Source organism: Saccopteryx bilineata, chromosome 4, assembly GCF_036850765.1.
Source record: "Saccopteryx bilineata isolate mSacBil1 chromosome 4, mSacBil1_pri_phased_curated, whole genome shotgun sequence".
In the NCBI taxonomy this organism is placed as follows: domain Eukaryota; kingdom Metazoa; phylum Chordata; class Mammalia; order Chiroptera; family Emballonuridae; genus Saccopteryx; species Saccopteryx bilineata.
This window is the reverse complement of record NC_089493.1, coordinates 258,971,927-258,992,661: the sequence shown is the minus strand read 5'-3', so window position 1 is coordinate 258,992,661 and position 20,735 is coordinate 258,971,927. Positions and strand designations below refer to the sequence as shown.

Below are 20,735 nucleotides of genomic sequence, written 5' to 3'. Positions count from 1 at the left end.
CCTTCCAGCTCCAGCTACCTGAGGCCACGCTCCCACCCGACCCACGTGAGGCTCAGGCCTCCTAAAGCAGAGGAAAGAGCTACATAGCAGGAAGGACAAAGGAAATGTCAGGTACCAGAGGGGAGTGTGTGAAGGGACTCATTGTCTATTTTATGGGCCACAGAATAAAGGTCCCACTAACTGAAATCTTTGCCAGTGACCTTCCCCAGCAGGGCTTAACATCACAACTGGGGCTGCCGTTCTAGAACTGTAGTAGGAACAGCACTGGGCTCACTGCTGGGAGCGGTGGATTCCTGTTCCCCCACCCCCACACCTGCAGATAGAACCCAAACAAGTCATTTTTCTTCTTTGTGCGTCAGCTTCCTCCCCTGTAAAATAAAGCAGACCTCACCCACTGGCAGACTCATTCGTGCACACAGCTGTGCTTTATTGAAGTAACTTTTAAGACTTTGAATGCCTTTAAGTGGGACATGCACTTTCCAGCTTCCCCAGGCCTTGCCTTTTGCTCGCGTCCACCCAGCCCTCTTCACCCTCTTACACTACCTGTTTACTGTTTGCAGCTGAGATTCCAGAGTCGGGTGATTTCTCCCACCTTTAAAAGCGTTCTCTAATGCTATATGCATTGTCTTCTGTCGACATATCTTTCTCTCAGGGTAGTATAGGCTGACCCTAACGATCTCCCTCCTGTTGTAAGCGAGCTGAAGTGACTGGATCACACTTGCAGTATGCCTCTGTGTTGGCCGAGCTCTTCCTTGACCTCTGGTAAGGTCACTGAACAGGCAGGCCGGCCACTGGCCTCTGAGTGGGTTGTGTCACCGTCCTTGGTGCCAGCTGTGGAGCTGACATGCCTGGTGACCAGAGTCCAGCAATCCTTGATCCCACAGTTATTGAAGCTTGCCTGTTTCTCCTGGTTTGGGTAGCTATTAATTGGGCAGTTGCTTCGTTACTTAAAGCTTAGTTACAAAGAAGCTGTTTTAAGGTATCTGTTAAATTCACAGCTTGCTTCATTAAAAAAAAATTGCTTCATTAAAAAAGCAAGCCAACCGAGTGTTCCCACGGCCGCCCCAGATGGAAGCGAGCTGCCTCCTTGTGCCTGTGCTTGTAGCCCATCCACAGCTGGCGAAGGCTTAATTTGGAGGGAAAATCAAGTTCCATGCATAAAAAGAATTACACATCTAGATTCTATTATTTCATTGATACTTGCAGTGCAAATTAGAATCCATGATCTCAAGAGGACCTTCTTAAATTCTAGTAGCTGCCCCTACCTCTCCATATCTGAGGAACAGAGACATAATCGATGCAAAACACCAAGAGTCCTTTCATACAACTTTTTTATTTTAGTTCTTTTGTTTTTAAAAATACAGAGGAGGAGAAAGAACAATACAGCAAACCAGGTGTGTGTCCACCACCTAAAAGTAACGAATGTTAGCCTTTCATAAGTGACGTAACCATTTAAAAGGCCAGCAGCTTGGGTTAGCAGAGAGACAATGTCTGTAGTCTTTACTAATTTATCCTCAGTGGTCTCAAATATAGGAGAAAATGCAGCCAGGCTCTTCTTAAGAACATGCGGGCCAAGAGTAAGAGGAAATAAACAAAATGAGGCAGATAATCCTGAAAGATTCTAGACCCTTTGAGCTGATCCGTATGTAAGAATAAATAGGACACCTGCTTTGAAAGGCAGACATCGAGCAGTTATTATGTGGGAGTTCGAGGGCGGGAGCTGGAGGTGAAGGCAGCCGGAGGCGGAGGGTTTTGTAAAGGGGAGTCTGATAGACGAGTGGTCAAGTGTCCCTCCGTGGCTGCTGTGTTCGCTAATCATCTTTCTCCTAAGTCTTGCTAAAATAACAAGGCACAATTGGCTTTCAGGAGTGGCCTGTGTAGGTAGGAGACACTGGGATGAACTGAAGGGAGACATAAGTGCAGAGGCCGGGTGCAGCTTTCTGATGCAGTTACAGAATACGCCTCAAACTCCCGCCTCCGAGGGCTTCCTGCCGGCCCTCCTACCTCTTCTGCTTTGTGGCAACCACTGACACTTACCTCCAGAAAAAGAATACGCGCTCTGAAACAAATAGTGGTGTGAAACATTGTGAGCAGTACATGATTGTGGTTAAATGTTGCGTGGTGGACGGTTGTATTAGAACGAGCCCAGGGGAGCAGTCCCTCCGTGAAGCAGTGGGAGATGCGTGGTCGGTTATTCTTCGACACCCTGCCACGCCCGACTGTGCTAAGAACTTGGCTTTCTAGAAAAGGCACAGATCTGGACATGACACTTCCATCCAGTGGCACTAATTGCACTTTGAGTCCATCTGTTTTTACCCTTAAGGTTCTCCCGCCCCCAAAGTTCTTTTTTCTGCTTAAGTTATTTACCGTTTTCTAGGCAAAGGGAAAATATCACATGCTAAACACCGAATAGAGCTGTCTCATTTCTGGGCCTTGAGTATCCCTATAACGGATATTATTCCATTTTATAGGTGAGATAGCTAAGATTCCAAGATGTTAAGTGATTCTTGAAAGATCGTAAATACTTCCAGCCACAGGGCTAGGAAGGAGAAGAAGGATCCAGGTCTCTGGCTCCATAGGCCCTGCTCTTGCCACCACACCTGGCTTCTTCCTTCTCAGCTCAGAAGTACTGTCTTTCACTTGCTCATTGACACACACACATGCAAGCACACACAGAACTGAGGGCTTCTTTATCAATGGCCAGCTTTTTAAGGGACTTGATATAGTTCAGAAAGGGGAAAATGAGCCTGACCAGGTGGTGACGCAGTGGATAGAGCGTCGGACTAGGATGCGGAGGGCCCAGGTTCGAGACCCCAAGGTTGCCAGTTTGAGCGCGGGCTCATCTGGTTTGAGCAAAGCTCACCATCTTGGACCCAAGGTCGCTGGCTCGAGCAAGGAGTTACTTGGTCTGCTGAAGGCCCATGGTCAAGGCACATATGAGAAAGCAATCAATGAACAACTAAGGTGTCAAAACGAAAAACTAATGATTGATGCTTCTCATCTCTCTCCTTTCCTGTCTGTCTGTCTGTCCCTGTCTATCCCTCTCTCTGACTCTCTCTGTCTCTGAAAAAAAAGGGGGGGGGATGAAAAAATGAGGAATAAAGACCTGATTTCTCTTGATGCTGAATTTCTCTATTAAATCCCAAGCTGGGAGCTGGGAGGGAGGGATGAACAGGGGGAGCACAAAGGATTTGGGGGGCGATGAGCCTATTCTGCACAATGCTATGATGGTCTTTCTACATTTGTCCAAACCCACAGAATGCACAACACAAAGAGTGAGCTTTAATGTAAACTGTGGACCTGGGGGGATAATGCTGTGTCAGTGTAGGCTCATCCAGCGCAGCAGATGTGCTGTGGGAATGTTGATAAGGGAAGAGGCTATGCAGGTGGGGAGCCGAGGGATGTGTGGGAGCTCTGTGCTTTCCACTGCATTTTGCTATGAACCTAAAAATGCTCTAAAAAATAGAGTGCATTAAAAAACCAACCCCAAGCAGGGCCCAATTGTGTGCTGGGACAGTGGGATGGCATTAGCACTGCGTGCCTCCTTACACCTGGTCTAGCTAGGAACAAAGCTCTTAGGTGTCATCCTATTAGAAGGTAGAAAAGTCATGCTCAGTTGCAAAGGAACTTTATACATACCTTGTCTTTTTTTTTTCTTTTCATCTAATTACTCTCTCTCTCTGCATTTGAGTCTTTATTTTACAGAGTTATCGTTCCACCAATTTCTTCTGAGATTAGTTGTAAGGGAGAGAGGTCATTAGAAAGCCTGGTGAACTCAGTATGTTTAAGAGCCCTTCCCCTCCTTTCACACATGGTTGGGAAGGTTCATCACTCATAGTACTGTTACACACTCTTGTTAGGTACGCTTCTTTCAAGACTGCCATCTAGGTAACTCAGGTTGGTAGAACTGGTTCTACAGCTCCTGAAGGAGACCGCTGGTCTTTCTCTTGAATTATTTGTATAAGTGCTTGGATTCTTTGCTGCGCTTTTTTGGCAGGTGCAGCAGACTTGGGATGATAAGAAAGACCCCTGTCGCGTGTGGTGGCTTTGCTGTCCTCCTCCATTTTTACGGAACGTGTGTTTCTGTGCCGTGCCTAGTCACCGCCTGCCTTCATTCTTGAAGAGATAGGGACCCTGTGAGGTCGTCTGGAGTAAAGCTGTTTCTTCACAATCCATTATTACAGAGTGAGAGGAGGAGAGCCACACTGTGATGGATCCAGGAGAGGAAAGTTATGTTTGCCCTTGTATAACATGAAAGAGAAAACACTGCTTTGAAGCCCGGAGAATACTGAAAACCGGGTTTCATTCTTCGGTGCATCACTTACGAAAATGCGTACATTTGTTTGTGATGATTGAAGTCAGATTAGAAAAAGAAAACAAAAGCTTTTCTACACATTATTTTATCACTGCTTCACCTCCAGCGATCCTGTTGGAAATGGAAAGTTGGGATAAATTGGGAGGTTCTAAATCTGTTAAGGCTCTGAGGGAGACGGCTAATATGGCACATAGGAAATGCTGGCAAGTAGGAGCAGCAGGAAGTGGTAAAATAGAACCTGGAGGCATTGAAGGACTTGTGTCTGGGAAGAAACAATCAAAGCAAACATTGGGAGGTGTGGGGGAAACAGCCACCATCTTGGAAATTAAAGCAGCCCCTCCGCCTGCCCCAGGCCTGTGCTTGGCATTGTGTTTGTTAGATGATGGGACCAAAGGCAAGAGAGATGGAAGCAATAAAGTGGTTCTAGTGTTTTTCTAAACACTGACTCATCTGCTTAAAGTCCACGACTTTAATGTTGAAACCCAGAAGATATTTATTCATCAAGATATACATGTTCTCAGCTGTTTATAAGACGTACCCGTCAGATATATATCTGAAAAGTAACCCTACTAGGTGAAGATGGGGCGAGCAGAAAGGAAATATCCAAAAACCAGAATTTATGCAAGATGGAGGGATAGTTTTAGGGAAATCTACAGGACACTTCAATTTATTTTTAGTAAGGGGGTTTTCCAGTCTCAGATTTTTTTAAACAGCTTTATTGAGATAATTTATATACCACATAGTTCTTCCATTTGAAGTGTATAGTTAAGTGACACTTAGCATATTCACAGTGCTGTGGGACCATCACCACAGTCCGTTTTAGAATATTTTTATCACCCTAAAATGAAGCCTGCCTTCAGCCTTCTCTCTACAATCCTCCCAGCCCCACCCCACCCCTGGCCCATCCCTTTATACTTCTATGGATTTCCCTATTCTGAAGCTTTCCTGTAAAGAGAATCCTATAGAGTGTCGTCCTTTCTGACTGGCTTCCTTCACTTATCATCATGTTTACAAGGTCTAGACTCAGACTTTATAGAAAATGTATCTTGCCTGACCTGTGGTGGCGCAGTGGGATAAAGCGTCAACCTGGAACACTGAGGTCGCCGGTTCGAAACCTTGGGCTGGCCTGGTCAAAGCACATATGGGAGTTGATGCTTCCTGCTCCTCCCCCTTCTCTCTCTCTCTGTCTCTCTCTCACTCCTCTCTCTCTAAAAAAATCAATAAATAAAATATAAAAAAAAAGAAAGAAAATGTATCTTAACCTTCCTTGCTATAATTTTATTTGTTTTTGATTCCTTCTCAACATCCTATTTACCTTAATATACTGCTACTACTTAATATACTGCTACTTAATATACTGCTACGACTCGTTATCGTTTACGGAGTCTGAGTCCTTACGCTCCGCCAGTGTTCTAGGCGCTCCGCTGCTCTGCGCTTCGTGTGCGTAACCACCTCCATTTGAGAGACGGGGAAACTGGCACAGAGTTGCCCATGGCTCGTCCCCCTCATAACGCTGTGCCTTTTCCCTGTCACAGTTCATGTGATAAAACCCTCTTCTCCGCCTCACTCTATTATTGTATAGAAATCATGTGCACATTGACCTTTTTTTATATTGTCTGAATTTCGGCCATCTTTGCTCAATGAGAGTCTTTTTCTTCCTTTAATCCAGTTAATTTAATTTGTTTGGCTTCTCAATTCTGCTGTCCTACAACTATGCAATTATTATTTTTAATAAAACATTTTGTGTCCTAGGTGAATTTTTGTTCTTAACCAGGCTTCAAGCAACATGATGGGTTCTCAAAAGGCAATCAAATCCTACTGCCCATATATTTTTTTAAAATATTACATAAGATTTTCTTTTATTTAAAAGCTCATTCACAAAATACCATATCCATAGATTTACCTTCTGGCATGTAGTTGAGTGTGTTTAGTGTTTGGAATTCCATTCTTACATTTAAAAGTAAATGGGATTGCCCAGAAGTTTAGATGAATTTGTTTTGTTGTCAATCTTTTCCATGGTGAAGATATAAGTAGGTCATCTGAAAGCATCAGGTTTGGTTACAACCGTATAATGCATGTCTTTCTTAAGTTAAGTATTGGTGTTACACAAATGGTTCTTATTTCAGAAGCAGAGAGGACAGGTAGAAGGAAAGAAGGGAGAGTTCTGTAAATTACTGAGACCTTGTAACAAACACAGAGTAAGAGAAGCCAAGGATGCCAGCTAGCGACGGACTACCCTCTAAGCACACTGCGCTGCGCTATGCAGGCCAGGAAGTCCCCCAGGCCTCCGGACGTGCTGGAGAGGGTCTCTTTTCTCTAGGGCTCTAGCTGATGGCTGACCCTGAATTGCTCCCAATGAAATGGCTGGGATTCAGGTGCTAAAGAATTTAATTTGGCCTGACCTGTGGTGGCGCAGTGGATAAAGCGTCTACCTGGAAATGCTGAGATCGCCAGTTCAAAACCCTGGGCTTGCCTGGTCAAGGCACATATGGGAATTGATGCTTCCTGCTCCTCCCCCCTTCTCTCTCTCTGTCTCTCTCTCCTCTCTCTCCCTCTCTGTTTCTCCTCTCTAATAATGAATAAATTAATTAATTAATTTTAAAAAACTTAAAAAAAAAGAATTTAATTTGTTCACACATGGGTGTTCAAGCTCAAAAATTATTGCCTAGCCCTCTGTCCCTGGGTAAATACTGAACACGATGTGGGAACAATAAACTTTGTCCCAAAGATGAGAGCCTACTGATCATATTCTTAAATTCTTCAAACCTCAGAAAGTTGGATTGGACCAAGGAGTGTCTTAAGCCATTTTATAGAAATGCTCTAAAACAGTGCATCTTCTTCTCAAACATGCTTGAGAATCTGAGAAAAGCTTGAAACTCATTATAATGGATATAGATCACTATATTGTACTGTAGTCATCAAACCTTCTAGGAGACTAGAAGTTAATTATCCCAGCCACTAAAAGAAAACATAATTATGTAACATGGTAGCAGTGGTGATATCCCTACAATGGCAATGATAACAGTATTAAAGGTATCAAATTAACATATTGCACACCTTATAAAATGTGTATATGAAATACGTGCATTTTAAAAGAGCATATCATTGAAGGGGAAAAAACCCTGAACTCTCTCCCCCGAAATGCATAGGCATCCAGTGTTCAAATACAGTCTCAAAGGCGTCACAGGTTTTCTGAAGCCCTACACCCTAGGTCCAGGACCTCTGATCTAGATACATACTTATGTAAATGGCAAGGCAAATATATATTCCAAAAATGTCTCCTGCACCCTTAAAATGTTTTAAACATGAAAAATAAGAGAAACTTTTGAACACTTCACCGTAAACTTCTTACTCTGTAAGGAGGCCAGGTTATAATTCTGTGGGTGCCACGACAATGGCCATAATTTGCTAGTCTTTTTTTTTTTTTTTTTTGTATTTTTCTGAAGCTGGAAACGGGGAGGCAGTCAGACAGACCCCCCGCATTCACCCGATCAGGATCCACCGGCACACCCACCAGGGGGCGATGCTCTGCCCATCCAGGGCGTTGCTCTGTTGCGTCCAGAGCCACTCTATATAATTCGCTAGTCTTGAAGGGAGAGCTAGTGATTGGGTCTGCACATATGCAGGACTGGGCTAGTTATTAACTTGGGTCCTTCCATGGTTGGCTTGATTCTGCCTTGGAGACACATAGGGGACACATGTCTCAGGACCATTCAAGCTAAAAATCTATATGTGTCTCCCAGTTGAAGCAGAGCTTTCCCATAGATAGGAATTGTGTTCAGCCAGCCAGCCCCTGGCGTGCCCTTCTGTAAATGCCAGTCCTTGATGTCATGGCCCGTGTCATTTGAGCTGTTGCCCCTATCACCTTAACAATGTCTGCCCTAAAGACAGCTTCGTGAGATTTGTAGCAAATTGGTCTACAACAGTGGTCCCCAACCTTTTTTGGGCCACAGACAGGTTTAATGTCAGAAAATATTTTCACGGACCAGCCTTTAGGGTGGGACGGATAAATGTACCATGTGACCGAGACAAGCATCAAGAGTGAGTCTTAGATGGATGTAACAGAGGGAATCTGGTCATTTTTTTAAAATAAAACATTGTTCAGACTTAAATATAAATAAAACAGAAATAATGTAAGTTAATTATTCTTTCTCTGCGGACCAGTACCAAATGGCCTGCGGACCGGTACCAAATGTCCCATGGACCGGTACCGGTCCGCAGCCCGGGGGTTGGGGACCACTGGTCTACAACTAATGAACATAATCACGAGAAGTAATGCCGACAAAATAGAAATTGTCGCCCTCGCCTCATATAACACCATGGCATATTTTTTCCTGGTGTTCTGATAACCTGGGCCCTATATCTAATGAATATCCAAAAACAGATACCCTCACAGTCCCAGGGAGCAGTACACACAGATGTCTGGGTTGCCCTGGGAAGAAAGAGGGAGACTCTAGATGTGAGATTAGGGAAGGCTGTGTTTGAAAGTTTGAAAATCGCGACCAGCCTAGGCAATGTGAGCATGAAGTACATAGCATAGTCCAAATTCCTTGGATGCTGTTGGGCTCCCTTTGAAATTTGAGGATGGCAAGTTTCAAACAAAAATAAAGAGGTTCAAACTAATACTACCACGGCTCATGAACTTAAGCCATTGCCTCAAGTGGAGCCTTAAGAGATTCCAAATCCATTTGTTGCTAGGATGTGTCTAATGTCAGTAAGATCAGTCAGGACCTCCTAACTACTTGGGGTCTTTTATGGCAGCAAAACATTGGCCTGTAGGAACTGTGAACCTAAAATTTCCTTTCTTCTCACAGTTTTTTCATCTAGCAGAAATTTTCCCCTTTCTCACAGTGTTTCTATTCTTGCTTACTTTGGGAGTCGGTGACCCTGGGACAATTTCTCTATCCTCTATTTTACATTTCATTGAAATGCCTCCACCACATGCTGCTTGGGTCATTCTTATATTTCCATTCTCATTATGTCTGAGGGATACAGATTTTTAAATGTGGTCCCAACCCTGGCTGGTTGGCTCAGTGGTAGAGCATCAGCAAGGCGTGTGGAAGTCCAGGGTTCGATTCCTGGCCAGGGCACACAGGAGAAGCATCCATCTGCTTCTCCACCCTTCCCCCTTACCTTTCTCTCTGTCTCTCTCCTCCCCTCCTGCAGCCAAATCTCCATTGGAGTAAAGCTGGCCCAGGCACTGAGGATGGCTCTATAGCCTCTGCCTCAGGTGCTAGAATGGCTCCAGTTACAATGGAGTAACGCCCCAGATGAGCAAAGCATCGCCTCCTGGTGGGCATGCCAGGTGGATCCCAGTTGAGTGCATGCGGAGTCTGTCTCTCTGCCTCCCTGCTTCTCACTTCAGAAAAATACATGTGTGTGTGTGTGTATATATATATATATATATATAGTCCCATTTTGAATACTTTTGAATATGATCTCTCTCTATATATTCCTTTAAACACCCCCAGTTATCAAAATAGGGATTTATTATCCTTATTCATGTTACTTATTATATTCTCATTTCGTGTTCCAACTGGGTCTTTTTCTTGGTACACTGTCCGGCACCTTTTACCCCGTGATTCTGTCCTCCTGGAAGTAATTATTCAAAGTTTCAGAAGCCCAGGCTCTGGCGGCAGGCCAGCAGAGAGGGTGTTAGATGCCAGCAACTTTACCAGCTGGAGGGTCAGGGGCCCATGAGAGCCCGAATGAAGCAGGACTCAGGGGACTGAGGGCTGCTCTTTGTGTCCTGTTTATAAACAACTACACAGTATGACTCTCTTGCCTCCCAGAGTAAATCATTTCTGTTTTTGGCACCGTGCATCTTATTTATCAATTTCTTCTGCAAATTTGTTTTCTTGCTCTCCATCCCCACCTGGTTGTTCATCTCCTCTTACATTTCTGGCTTTGCATTGATCACATATGCCACCTAGTTTGCAGCGTCTTCTCCTATTTCAGATAAGCCATCTTCATTTGGCTGTGATCACTTCTGCACAGTGAGGATGTAAAATAATTAGAGAGAAATGATTCCTGTTTTGCTTATATCCAAAGTTGAAAGTGAATATATAAAATTATTTTACCATTTAATCCTGCTGTGTTGCTAATCTCATCTTCAGAAAATGTCAAACCATTGGTGGGAGTGTGTGTCGCATTTGTTTAAATAATGCCAAATCCAAATTATAATGTCCCAGACACAAATATAGTACTTATGGAGCATTATAGCCCATTAATTGGCTTATTGGCCTAACTCCTCCAGGGAGCAGCACAAATCTCCCGGGTGTCCTTGAGTATGACTTATGCTTCAGCCAAATCGCTGCTGTGAGTGCCAGAGCCACCACAAAGCAGCTGTCTGCCGCAAGAATTACTTTACTGTATTTGATCAGGAGAATCAGGGTGAGTGGTCTTACATACATACGTATATATTTCACTTAAACTCATTTAATTTCTACCCAAAGCAATGTTCCAGTTTGGAAAACTTTATATATTGTTTCAGTTCCTAATTATTAATCAAAAATTAAATATTTTAGGAAACGGGAATATAACTCTGAACAAGCCAGGAGAATGTCATGTACTAACAGAGCTTACCTGCTAGGTCAGTGACTTTCAACCTTTTTTGAGCCGCGGCACATTTTTTACATTGACAAAATCCTGGGGCACACCACCTACCAAAATGACACAAAATGACACTCAACTGTTATAATTTATTTAAAGTTTAAATAAATTACATTTATTTAAAAAAAAAGTTAAATAAAAAAGGATAACCCCCTCATATATACAGTCCCATGTAACATCCCTCATATATACAGTCCCACGTAACATCCCCTCATATATACAGTCCCACGTAACATCCCCTCATATATACAGTCCCACGTAACATCCCTCATATATACAGTCCCATGTAACATCCCTCATATATACAGTCCCACGTAACATCCCTCATATATACAGTCCCTCGTAACATCCCCTCATATACAGTCCCATGTAACCTCATATATACAGTCCCATGTATCCATCCCCTCATATATATAGTCACGCTAATAGATACTGGAGCTTTCATCAAGGTTGTGGGTTCAAATCAATTTGGCAAATACTCTCTCTATATAGAGACTGGACAAAATCAATTTTAGAAAATGTTGGGTACTTGTATAATATCATAAGCTCTCAGAGCATCTCTACTGTCAGTTTGAGAAGTTTGCTTTCTAGGTAAGGATTCTTATAAATACTAGAGTTCTCTCTGAGGTTGTGGGTTCAAAGCTCATGGTCAGTTGGGTGCAGGGGCCTTGGTTCTGTCTGTTTTGATGGTGTATATAGAGATTTGAGCTCTTTAAAAAGATGACCCTTCAGGAGGCCATATACAATATAGATAACATTGTGATGCATTGTGATGCATTGTATATCATCCTCTGCAGGGGCCTCTTTTAAAAAGAAAAAGGTCAAATATCTATATACACCATTAGGATAGACATAACCAGCTGAGGCTGAGGCTTCATCTAGTGGTGGCAACATTTACCTCCAGTCCTGACCAGGATTAGAAATCGGGACAATGGGGAGGAGTAGCAGCTTCAACTACTCTCCGCGGCCACACAATGACAAGTGTGCGGCAGCCCAAGCGGGGAACCTTCCTGGGTGTGGATGAGAGGCGGCCTACTATTGGTTCATCGCTAGTGGTCGGGATGAATCCTGGAAGGTGATTGGTTAGTGAGCCTGTGCCTCCACTCTTCCTGTTGCTGATAGCTGGAGGGATTGTGAGGGGAATGTTTATGTTCCGATGGAGGCGGCTGGTGGCGGGCCGGATAAATAGCCTCCACGGGCCGTGTCCGGCACGCGGGCCGTAGTTTGGGGACCCATGTTTAATTTCCCCACGGCACACCTGACCATGTCTCATGGCACACTGGTTGAAAAACACTGTGCTAGGTAAATAAAATAAATAAAGTTATTAGATGGAAGGAGACTTGACCTGGAGTGGTGAACACACAATACAATATACAGATGATGTATTATAGAATTGTACACCTGAAACCTGTATAGTTTTCAACCATGTCACCCCAATAAATTCAGTAAACAGATAACAAACAAATAAATAGATTATTTCTGACAGTGGTAAAAGTTATAAAGAAAGAAACAAACTGTTGTGGTAAAGAATGACGGGAGTGAGAGAATGAATGCGCATGGTTTGTGCAGGCCTCTCTGAGGAGGTGACATTCAAGCAGAGGTATGACTGACGGGAAGGAACCACTATGAGAAGTAGAGTTCCAGGCAGAGGAACAGCCACGGCAAAGGCTCTGAGGCAGGCAGTTCAGTATTTCTGAAAGAGGAAGAAGCACTGCTAACAAGCATTGTGTGAGAGGTTAAGGGAGGTGCTTTAAGTTTTCTGTCGTGGGCCCCTGGGCAGTCTAGTTGAAGCCTATGGATATCGAAGCGTGATACAGAGACATTGAGAAATGTTGATCAAGGGAAGTAATGTGATCTTGCTGCTTTACAGAAACTAGATTCTAGGATAACAGGAACAGAGGAGTGAGGAGGCTATCGCATGGCTCAGGTCAAAGGTGAGGATGGCTTGGGAAAGAGTGGTGGTACTAGAGAGAGACAGGTGAACACATTCAACATGATTTCAGAAGTAACAGGCCTGCTGGCAGACTGGCTATAAAGGCCAGGGAAGTTGGGAGAAGGAGAATATGGATGGTACTGAGGTGTTGCCACATACTGGGGTAGGGCAACCTGGGAGAAAATCGATTTGTGGGAGAGTTGAGGTAATAGAGGTGAATCCAGTCTTCCATCACAGACCTTGTCGAGAGTGAGATGTTCACTCCATTAACGGAGAGATATCTAGTAAAAAGCAAGATACTCAGGCCTAGAGCTCAGAAGAGAATTGGACTGACAGCTGAGGCATATACTCTTTAGTTGAACCTGATGTTTTGAACAAAAAGTGAGAACTTAAGACAGCTAGAGAGGGTTCTTGACTCCCCTCAAAGCTGTAGTTCCCTAACCTTTTTTAGGGAGACTCCCATGTTTTACTCCCCCAGAGGGGTGAAGGAAATTGATAAAGGTCACCCAGCATTTGGGGGAACCAAGACCAGTGGGTAACTGGACGCAGTGTTTCGTTTCCTGCTTTAGAGGGCATGTTTTGTCCGCTGCACAGAGCTCCTTCTCCAGCCTTGTCCATTGTAGGAGCACACAGAAACTAGCATCAAGATTTTGTGTAGCGCTAGAGCAAGTGGAAGGAAAGAGTTGCAAGAACAGCAGGCTGGAGATTTCAAATACTAGCTCCTCCACCTTGTCCTGTTGAACAAGTAACTTAACTTCACTGAGGCTTCATATCCTAATTTAAGGTGGTGATAATAACCCCCCCTGGTGTTACTAGATTCAGCAACAGTATCTGGCACTTAGTGGGTACTCAGTACGTATTTTTGGTTGAACTAGAGTTGTGTAATTTTTACATGCATTTTTTTGTATTCTCTTTTTCTCATATATTTCAGGGTAGTTTTCCTCTAGGGGGAAAGAAAAAAGATAGTAATTGTGACTAAAACAGTGCAAAAGACCTTGAATAATTTACTCAATTTCTCACGCTATTTCATGACCTATGGGCAAATGCATGGTATTCTGCAGCTATTTACATCTTGGTTGGGGGGGAAAAGCTTGAGCAAGAACTACAGGTTTTTCACCTTGTAGGGATAAAACAATGTGTAGGTATTTCTCTTGGAAAACTAAAAGGAGCAAACCATAAGGAATGCTGCCTCGAGTCTAGGAGGTTAAAAGCAGTGAACTTGACAATGTGATGTTTACACGCCAATAAATATTCTCCTTACCAGTCCATTCAATACGTCTACTATTGTAAGATCATTTCTGGTCAAGGCCTCAATGTTTATTCACTCGTTTTCATTACGCATTCACTGTGTTCCAGCGCTACTCTGGGGCGGAGGCACACAAGAATAGACTGCCATCACGGATCTCTCACTGAAGTGGGAGCACAAAATTAAAAAAATAAACAAAGAAATCAATAGCACCATTTCAGAGTGTGTCATGTGCTGTGTAGAAAATATAGCCCGGCGATGTTCACAGGTGCAAGGAGTGTTTTCAATGGGGAGGCACCATGTGAGATGAGACCCCAACGATGAGAAGGAGCAGCTATGTGAGAACATGGGCGAAGCCTGTGCCCTCTATGGGTTGGAAGTGAAAGGGAAGAGGTAGGAGGAGAAGTGGTCAGAGATGAGAGGGCAGGGCTGAGAGCAGGTCTCTTGCAGTCCCCAGGAAACGAGTTTGGCCTTTACTCTAACCCTCGGAGAGTTTTAAGCAAGGGAGTAACCTGATCTGATTTATATTTTTACCAGGTCTCTCTGACTGTTGTTTTGGAGCTGGACTGTGGGGCGGCCAGAGTGGGAGCAGAAAGGCTGTGGCCTCCCCAGCAGACGATGCTGGCTCAGGGATGGCGGCGCTGGAAATGGAGAGAAGCGCGGAGTCCACATAGATGTTGAAGGGAGTGCGAATAGGACTTGCTGAGGGGCTAGGGGTGTGGGGCAGACACAGAAAGGAATCAGGATGACTGAGCGCCTGGGTGGGTGGTGTTGTGACTTACTGATCTGAAGGAGACTTGGAGAAGAAAGGGCCGTGGAGTAAAGGCTAAACCAGGAGTTCTGTTTCGGACAGATTAAGTTTGAGTTGTCTGTTAGTCATCTCCGGGGGGATGTTGAGTGGGCTGTTGAATATGCACATCTGGAGCATTGGAGAGAGGCCAGAGCTGGAGATTGACATTTTAAGATCAGGAGCAAATCCTCTGTAAAGTTTGCATTTGAGGTGCATGCTCCAAGCCTGGTTTGATGGCTATCTAGAGCACGCATCTCCTGGCCTTCCCCAGAGTCAGAATTTCTTTCTGTGTGGCTTCAGCTGTCCTGAAATTCATTGATAGTCTGTAGAGTTCAGGGATCTGAAACTCAGGGAGGAGTTTGTTTTTGTTCTCTGCTGAGTTTCAAGTTAACTGAAATGCGTGGTTTTCAGGTTTTACCTTCACTTTTAAATCATGCTAAGGACCTGTCACATATCTTTGATCATCACATGGCAGCTCCCCAGGCAAGCAAGGCAGTTAAGTGTTGGTTGTGTTGGGCTTTGAAAATGAGACCCACCCCAAGAAAGGCAAGCGCTCGGTTAATAACTCTGCCAAGTGTCAGATTAACAGGAGGCACTCAGGCAGACAAACCCAAGTGAATCAACAGTGTGAGACCATGTTCTCCTTCTTTTTTTTTTATCCCGCCCCATAAATTTGCTATAGTTCTATCAGTTGTTATCCCTTCTATCAGTTTCTTTCATTCTCATGATGGTTTCTCATTAAAGAGATTCATGGGGAAGGTTCTAATCGATCAGGGCTATTAGCCACCAAAGTGTAACCTGGTTCGAGTACAAACTGACCTGCACAATGTCCTGTCTACCTTGGGGATTTAAGCCGATTAACTCAGAGCCTGGGAGGCAGATCTAATGTCCTTGGGCATTGCACCCCCTTCACCCCTAGCCACCAGTAAGGGATTTAACAAACTGACACTGTAATTAGATCCGAACCCTCCGTTAACCCACCTTGAAAATAACCACTAGTGCCTGGCTCACCGCGGATGTACATTTGCAGCCAATGAGCAATGCTGTCTCACTGGTAGCAGAAGGCACTCGAATCCCTCTGTGGCTCAAGCCCTGCGGTGCTGATTACCATGGGGCTTTCTGTTTTGTTTAGCTGGGTGGTTGGTTTGTGTACCTGTTTCCAAGAGTGGATCAATGTCATGGTTCAGGAACAAGCCAGCACCTGGAATGAGGTAGCCACAGCAAAACAGGCAGCTCACTGCCTGGACTTTCAACAGCATTTCTGCCTGCTTTATGGTTTGTTTTTGTTTTTTTAAACTTTTTGCAATTTTATTGAAATTCTTGGGATGATGTTGGTTAATAAAATGATATAAGGTTCAAGTGTACCAATCTATAATGCATTATCTGTACATTGCATTGCGTGGTCACCACCCAAAGCCAGTCTCCTTCCATCCCCATATATCTTACCCCCTTTACTCCCTTCTGCCTCCCCTGGGTTTTTGTTTGCTTGTTTGTCTTCTTTATTCATTTGCTGCTTTCAGTTTTATATCCCACATATGAGTGACAGCATATGGTTCTTGACTTTTTCCATCTGATTTATTTTGCTTAGCGTGATGTTCTCAAGACCATCATGGTGTTGCAAATGGCAATGTTTCATCTTTCTTATGGCTGAGTAGTATTCCATTTATATATGCACCACATTTTCTTTATCTAGTCCTCTGTCAAAGGACACTTTGGTTCTTTCCATGTCTTGGCCACTGTGAATAAAGCTACAATGAGTATAGGGGTACATATATCTTTATGAATAAATGTTTTCAAATTTTTCTAGTAGATTTCCATAAGAGGGATTACTGAGTCACAGGGTATGCTTTATAGGAAGGGTGCCCTGGGCTGCCCACAGATCCCCTGGCAATAATATAAGTGGGTCCACCAGGTGAAAGATGCCATAAATATCAGTATTCTCAATCTTTGACTTCAGCTTTTAAAACACAGCTAACCAAGTATAAGCTGAAGATCAAGGTTAAACTAAAGATTCTTCAAGAATAATATTTTAATTTGATTTTTTGTTAATGACTTTAGAGAGAGGAGAAAAAGAAAAGGAAGGGGAGGAGCAAGAGGCATCAATTTGTAGTAGTTGCTTTTCATGTGTGCCTTGACTGGGCAAGCCTGGGATTTTAAAACCGGCAACTGCAGCATTCTAGATCAACACTCTATCTATCCACCATGCCAACACAGGTCAGGCAAGAATAATATTTTAGCTGCAAAAGCTGTCAACAAGTGGAAGGATGAATTAATTGGTATTTCACTCCAGGGGAACCATGTTAAGTAAATATTCTTTCTTGTACTGATAAAACAGTTAAATTCAACTCCTATCCCCTTTATCTGCCCACTCCTCCATATTGCTTTTGTTACTAAGAGTGATGATATAATAGAGTGGTTAGGAGCAGTATCTGGAACTAGACTACATGAACCAAAGCCAAGACCAGTCAGTTACCATAACTACCCTAGACTTCAGTTTCTCTATCTATAAAATGGTGGCGGTAATCATGGTACCTCTTTAAAGGTACCTCTTTAAAGATTATTAAAGAGTAAAACAGTTACTACATGTAGCATATAAAATAGTATTTGGCATGTTGTAAGGTATGAGGAAATATGCTACCGTCATCATTCATCATCGAGAGTGTTGAATGGGCTAGATGCCAGTGAGATGAAGAGAGGCTGTCTCCTTGGGCCAAGTGGGGAGATGGGCACACACACCTGCCCTCTGCCTCACCCTGCTCTTTACTGAATGTTTGGAAACGAAGATACTACTATAGAATGCGCATAATACTCCATGTATAATAAGTATAACTGATAAGAGAGGCCAAAGACATATATGAGCTAGAAATGTAACTGAAAATAATTGAGATAACCCTTGTCTATTATGAATTAAGCCAAAATGCATGATAATATAGCTGAGATTAAACACCCAGACATTGGACCTCTCTCTCTCTTTTCTCTCTCTCTTACTCTCTCAATGTTTCATACACAGCTAATCTACAATATATATTTATACAGGTAATCCATATTTATTGTAGAAAAATAAGATAATACATACAATGAGAAAAATTAAAAACCATTCATAATTCCATCACCAGAAATAGCCAGTTTTTAAATTTTTTTTAAAAGATTTTATTAATTGATTTTAGAGAGAGGGAGGGGGCATAGGAGCAGGAGGCATCAGCTCATTGTAGTTGCTTCTCTTGTGTGCCGTGACTGGGCAGGCCCAGGGTTTTGACCCCGTTGACTTCAGCATTCCAGGTCAATGCTTCATCCACTGTGCCACCACAGATCAGGCTTATTTTTAATTTTTAAATTTTCAGTTACTGTTAGATACTTTAGCAGAGATACTTACCATGGCATAGGGTGAATCTTTTCTCAACAACAGGTATTATCACTGGTCTTATTCTAGGGGTCTGCATTTGTGTAAGAGATAAAAAACACTTGGGATTCTGAAGAAGTCTCAGATGTTACCTGTTTAAAGAAATTTATACCTGAATATGACCCAGAAGCAAACCACACAAAGAGTAAGCTAAGCCAGTCTTACCAGGTGGTGGTGCAGTGGATAGAGTGTCGGCCTGGGACGCACAGGACCCAGGTTCAAAACCCTGAGGTTACCAGCTTGAGCACAGGCTTATCTGGCTTGAGTGTGGGCCCACCACCTTGAGCATGGGGTTGCTGGCTTGAGTGTGGGATCATAGACATGACCCCAGGGTCACTGGCTTGAGCCCAGGGTCACTGGCTTGAGCAAGGGGTCACCTACTCTGCTGGAGCCCCCTGGTCAAGACATATATGAGAAAGCAATCAATGAACTGAGGTGCCACTACGAAGAATTGATGCTTCTCATCTCTCTCCCTTCCTGTCTGTCTATCCCTTTCTCTGTCTTTTGCTAAATAAAATAAAAAATAAAGGGTAAGCTGAGCTGTGTGTGTGTGTGTGTGTGTGTGTGTGTGTAGTCAGGTCCACTTTTAAGCTGAAGTTGACTGCTTTCAGCATCTCAGCCCATTTTTAAGGTGGGTTGTTAGTGAAAAGCGTTATGTTGGGCATTCCAGATCATTTAGTATTTGTCTAGGCAAACATTCAAGGACAAACACCTCCCACAAAACTTTCTTCCGCGCCTTCGCCCACCATCTCTCCTGCTCACTGCTCGAGTCTTTCCCTGCCCCTCACTGCTCCTTCCTCCACGGCCTGCCCTCTGTGCGGCCTTGTCTCTCCCTTCCCCCTAAGCAGGACAGTCTCCTCTCTCCAGTCAGCACCACCCTCCTTGTCAGATACGGTTCTTTCCTTCTCACCAGTGGTTCTGTGGGAATTGTTGCCCTGGCCACCACTTGGGGTGTCTGCTCAGTGACCCATAGTGCCCCAACTTGGAGGCCAACCCACAGCACTGTGTAGCCTCCCCATTTGTTGGTAGGACGAGATGGAAGAGAGGGGCCCCAGTATCTCTTCCCACTCCCATCTCAGTACCTGTGTTTGACTCCCCTCCTTCTCTGGACTCCATGGCCTCTCTCATTGTTACATGAGAATGTGCTATGAGAATATCAGATTGTTTGGAAACAATGTTTTCCTACTAATCTGAAGCCACCAGGCCTCATTACCAGCATGCACTGACCCCAATATGTAAGTGTGACTTTTCTTAAAACAGCTTATGCAGAACATTTCAGCAGATATTCAGCAGTTTCCCAAATGGGAGGAAAACAACCATCCTGTAGCAATTCACAGCTCCAATATTTAAACAAGCACAAAAGTTTCTCCATCCTCCTTTCTTCTCTCTCTAAAATCAATAAATTAAAATAAAATTTATATATATTTTTTTGTTTGTTTGTTTTTTGTATTTTTCTGAAATGAGAAGTAGGGAGGCAGACAGACTCCTGCATGCATCTGACCGGGATCCACCCAGCATGCCCACCAGGGGGCGATGCTCTGCCCATCTGGGGCGTCACTCTGTTGTAACCAGAGCCATTCTAGCGCCTGAGGCAGAGGCCACAGAGCCATCCTCAGCGCCCAAGCCAACTTTGCTCCAATGGAGCCTTGGCTGTGGGAGGGGAAGAGAGCGACAGAGAGGAAGGAGAGGGGGGCGGGTGGAGAAGGAGATGGGCGCTTCTCCTGTGTGCCCTGGCCGGGAATCGAACCCGGGACTTCCACATGCCAGGCCGACGCTCTAACACTGACCCAACCAGCCAGGGCCTAAAATAAAATTGTTTTAAACCTACAGGGGAATACAACTTCACCCCTAGTAGGAACAGCTAAAATAGCAGAGACAGCCTGGCCGGAGAGCTCAGTTGGTTGGAGCACAGTCCTAGAGCATAGGGGTTGCCAGTTCAATCCCTGGTCAAGGCACACACAGAAACAGATCGGTACTCCTCTTTCTCTTCCTCCCTTCCTCTCTCTCTAAAATCAATAAAATAAACATTAAAAAAAGGATGTCCGGAATGGTGCTAAGTAGGATGTTCAGGCTCCTGACACATGAGGGAGCAGGCATCACTGAGCTCACGAGTCAGGTGAGTCACTGTGTGTGGGTGGTCCCCAAGACCTCCCTCGGGCGCAATGATTCACCAGAAAGACTCACAGGACCCAGAAAAGCTCTTGTACTTGTGATTATGATTTATTACAGCAAAGGGATGCCAATTAAAATCAGCAGAGGGAAAAGGGGCATGGCGCAAAGTCTAGGAGAAGCCAGACATGAGCTCCCAGGTGTCCCCTCCCGGTAATGTCACATATTACTGTGTGCTTAACTTTCCCAGCAGCAAACTGTGACAAAACGTACCAAGTTATGAACCAGGGAAGCTCACCCAAGCCTTGGTATCTGTGGTGTTTATTGGTG

At 44.1% G+C, this 20,735-nt stretch overlaps 1 protein-coding gene across 2 annotated transcripts in view; it reads left to right on the top strand.

The window, feature by feature from the left end:
• MARCHF3 (membrane associated ring-CH-type finger 3) overlaps positions 1 to 20,735 on the top strand; it is a 157,987-nt gene that overhangs the window by 121,038 nt on the left and 16,214 nt on the right. The gene's annotated exons all lie outside the window — the stretch shown is intronic.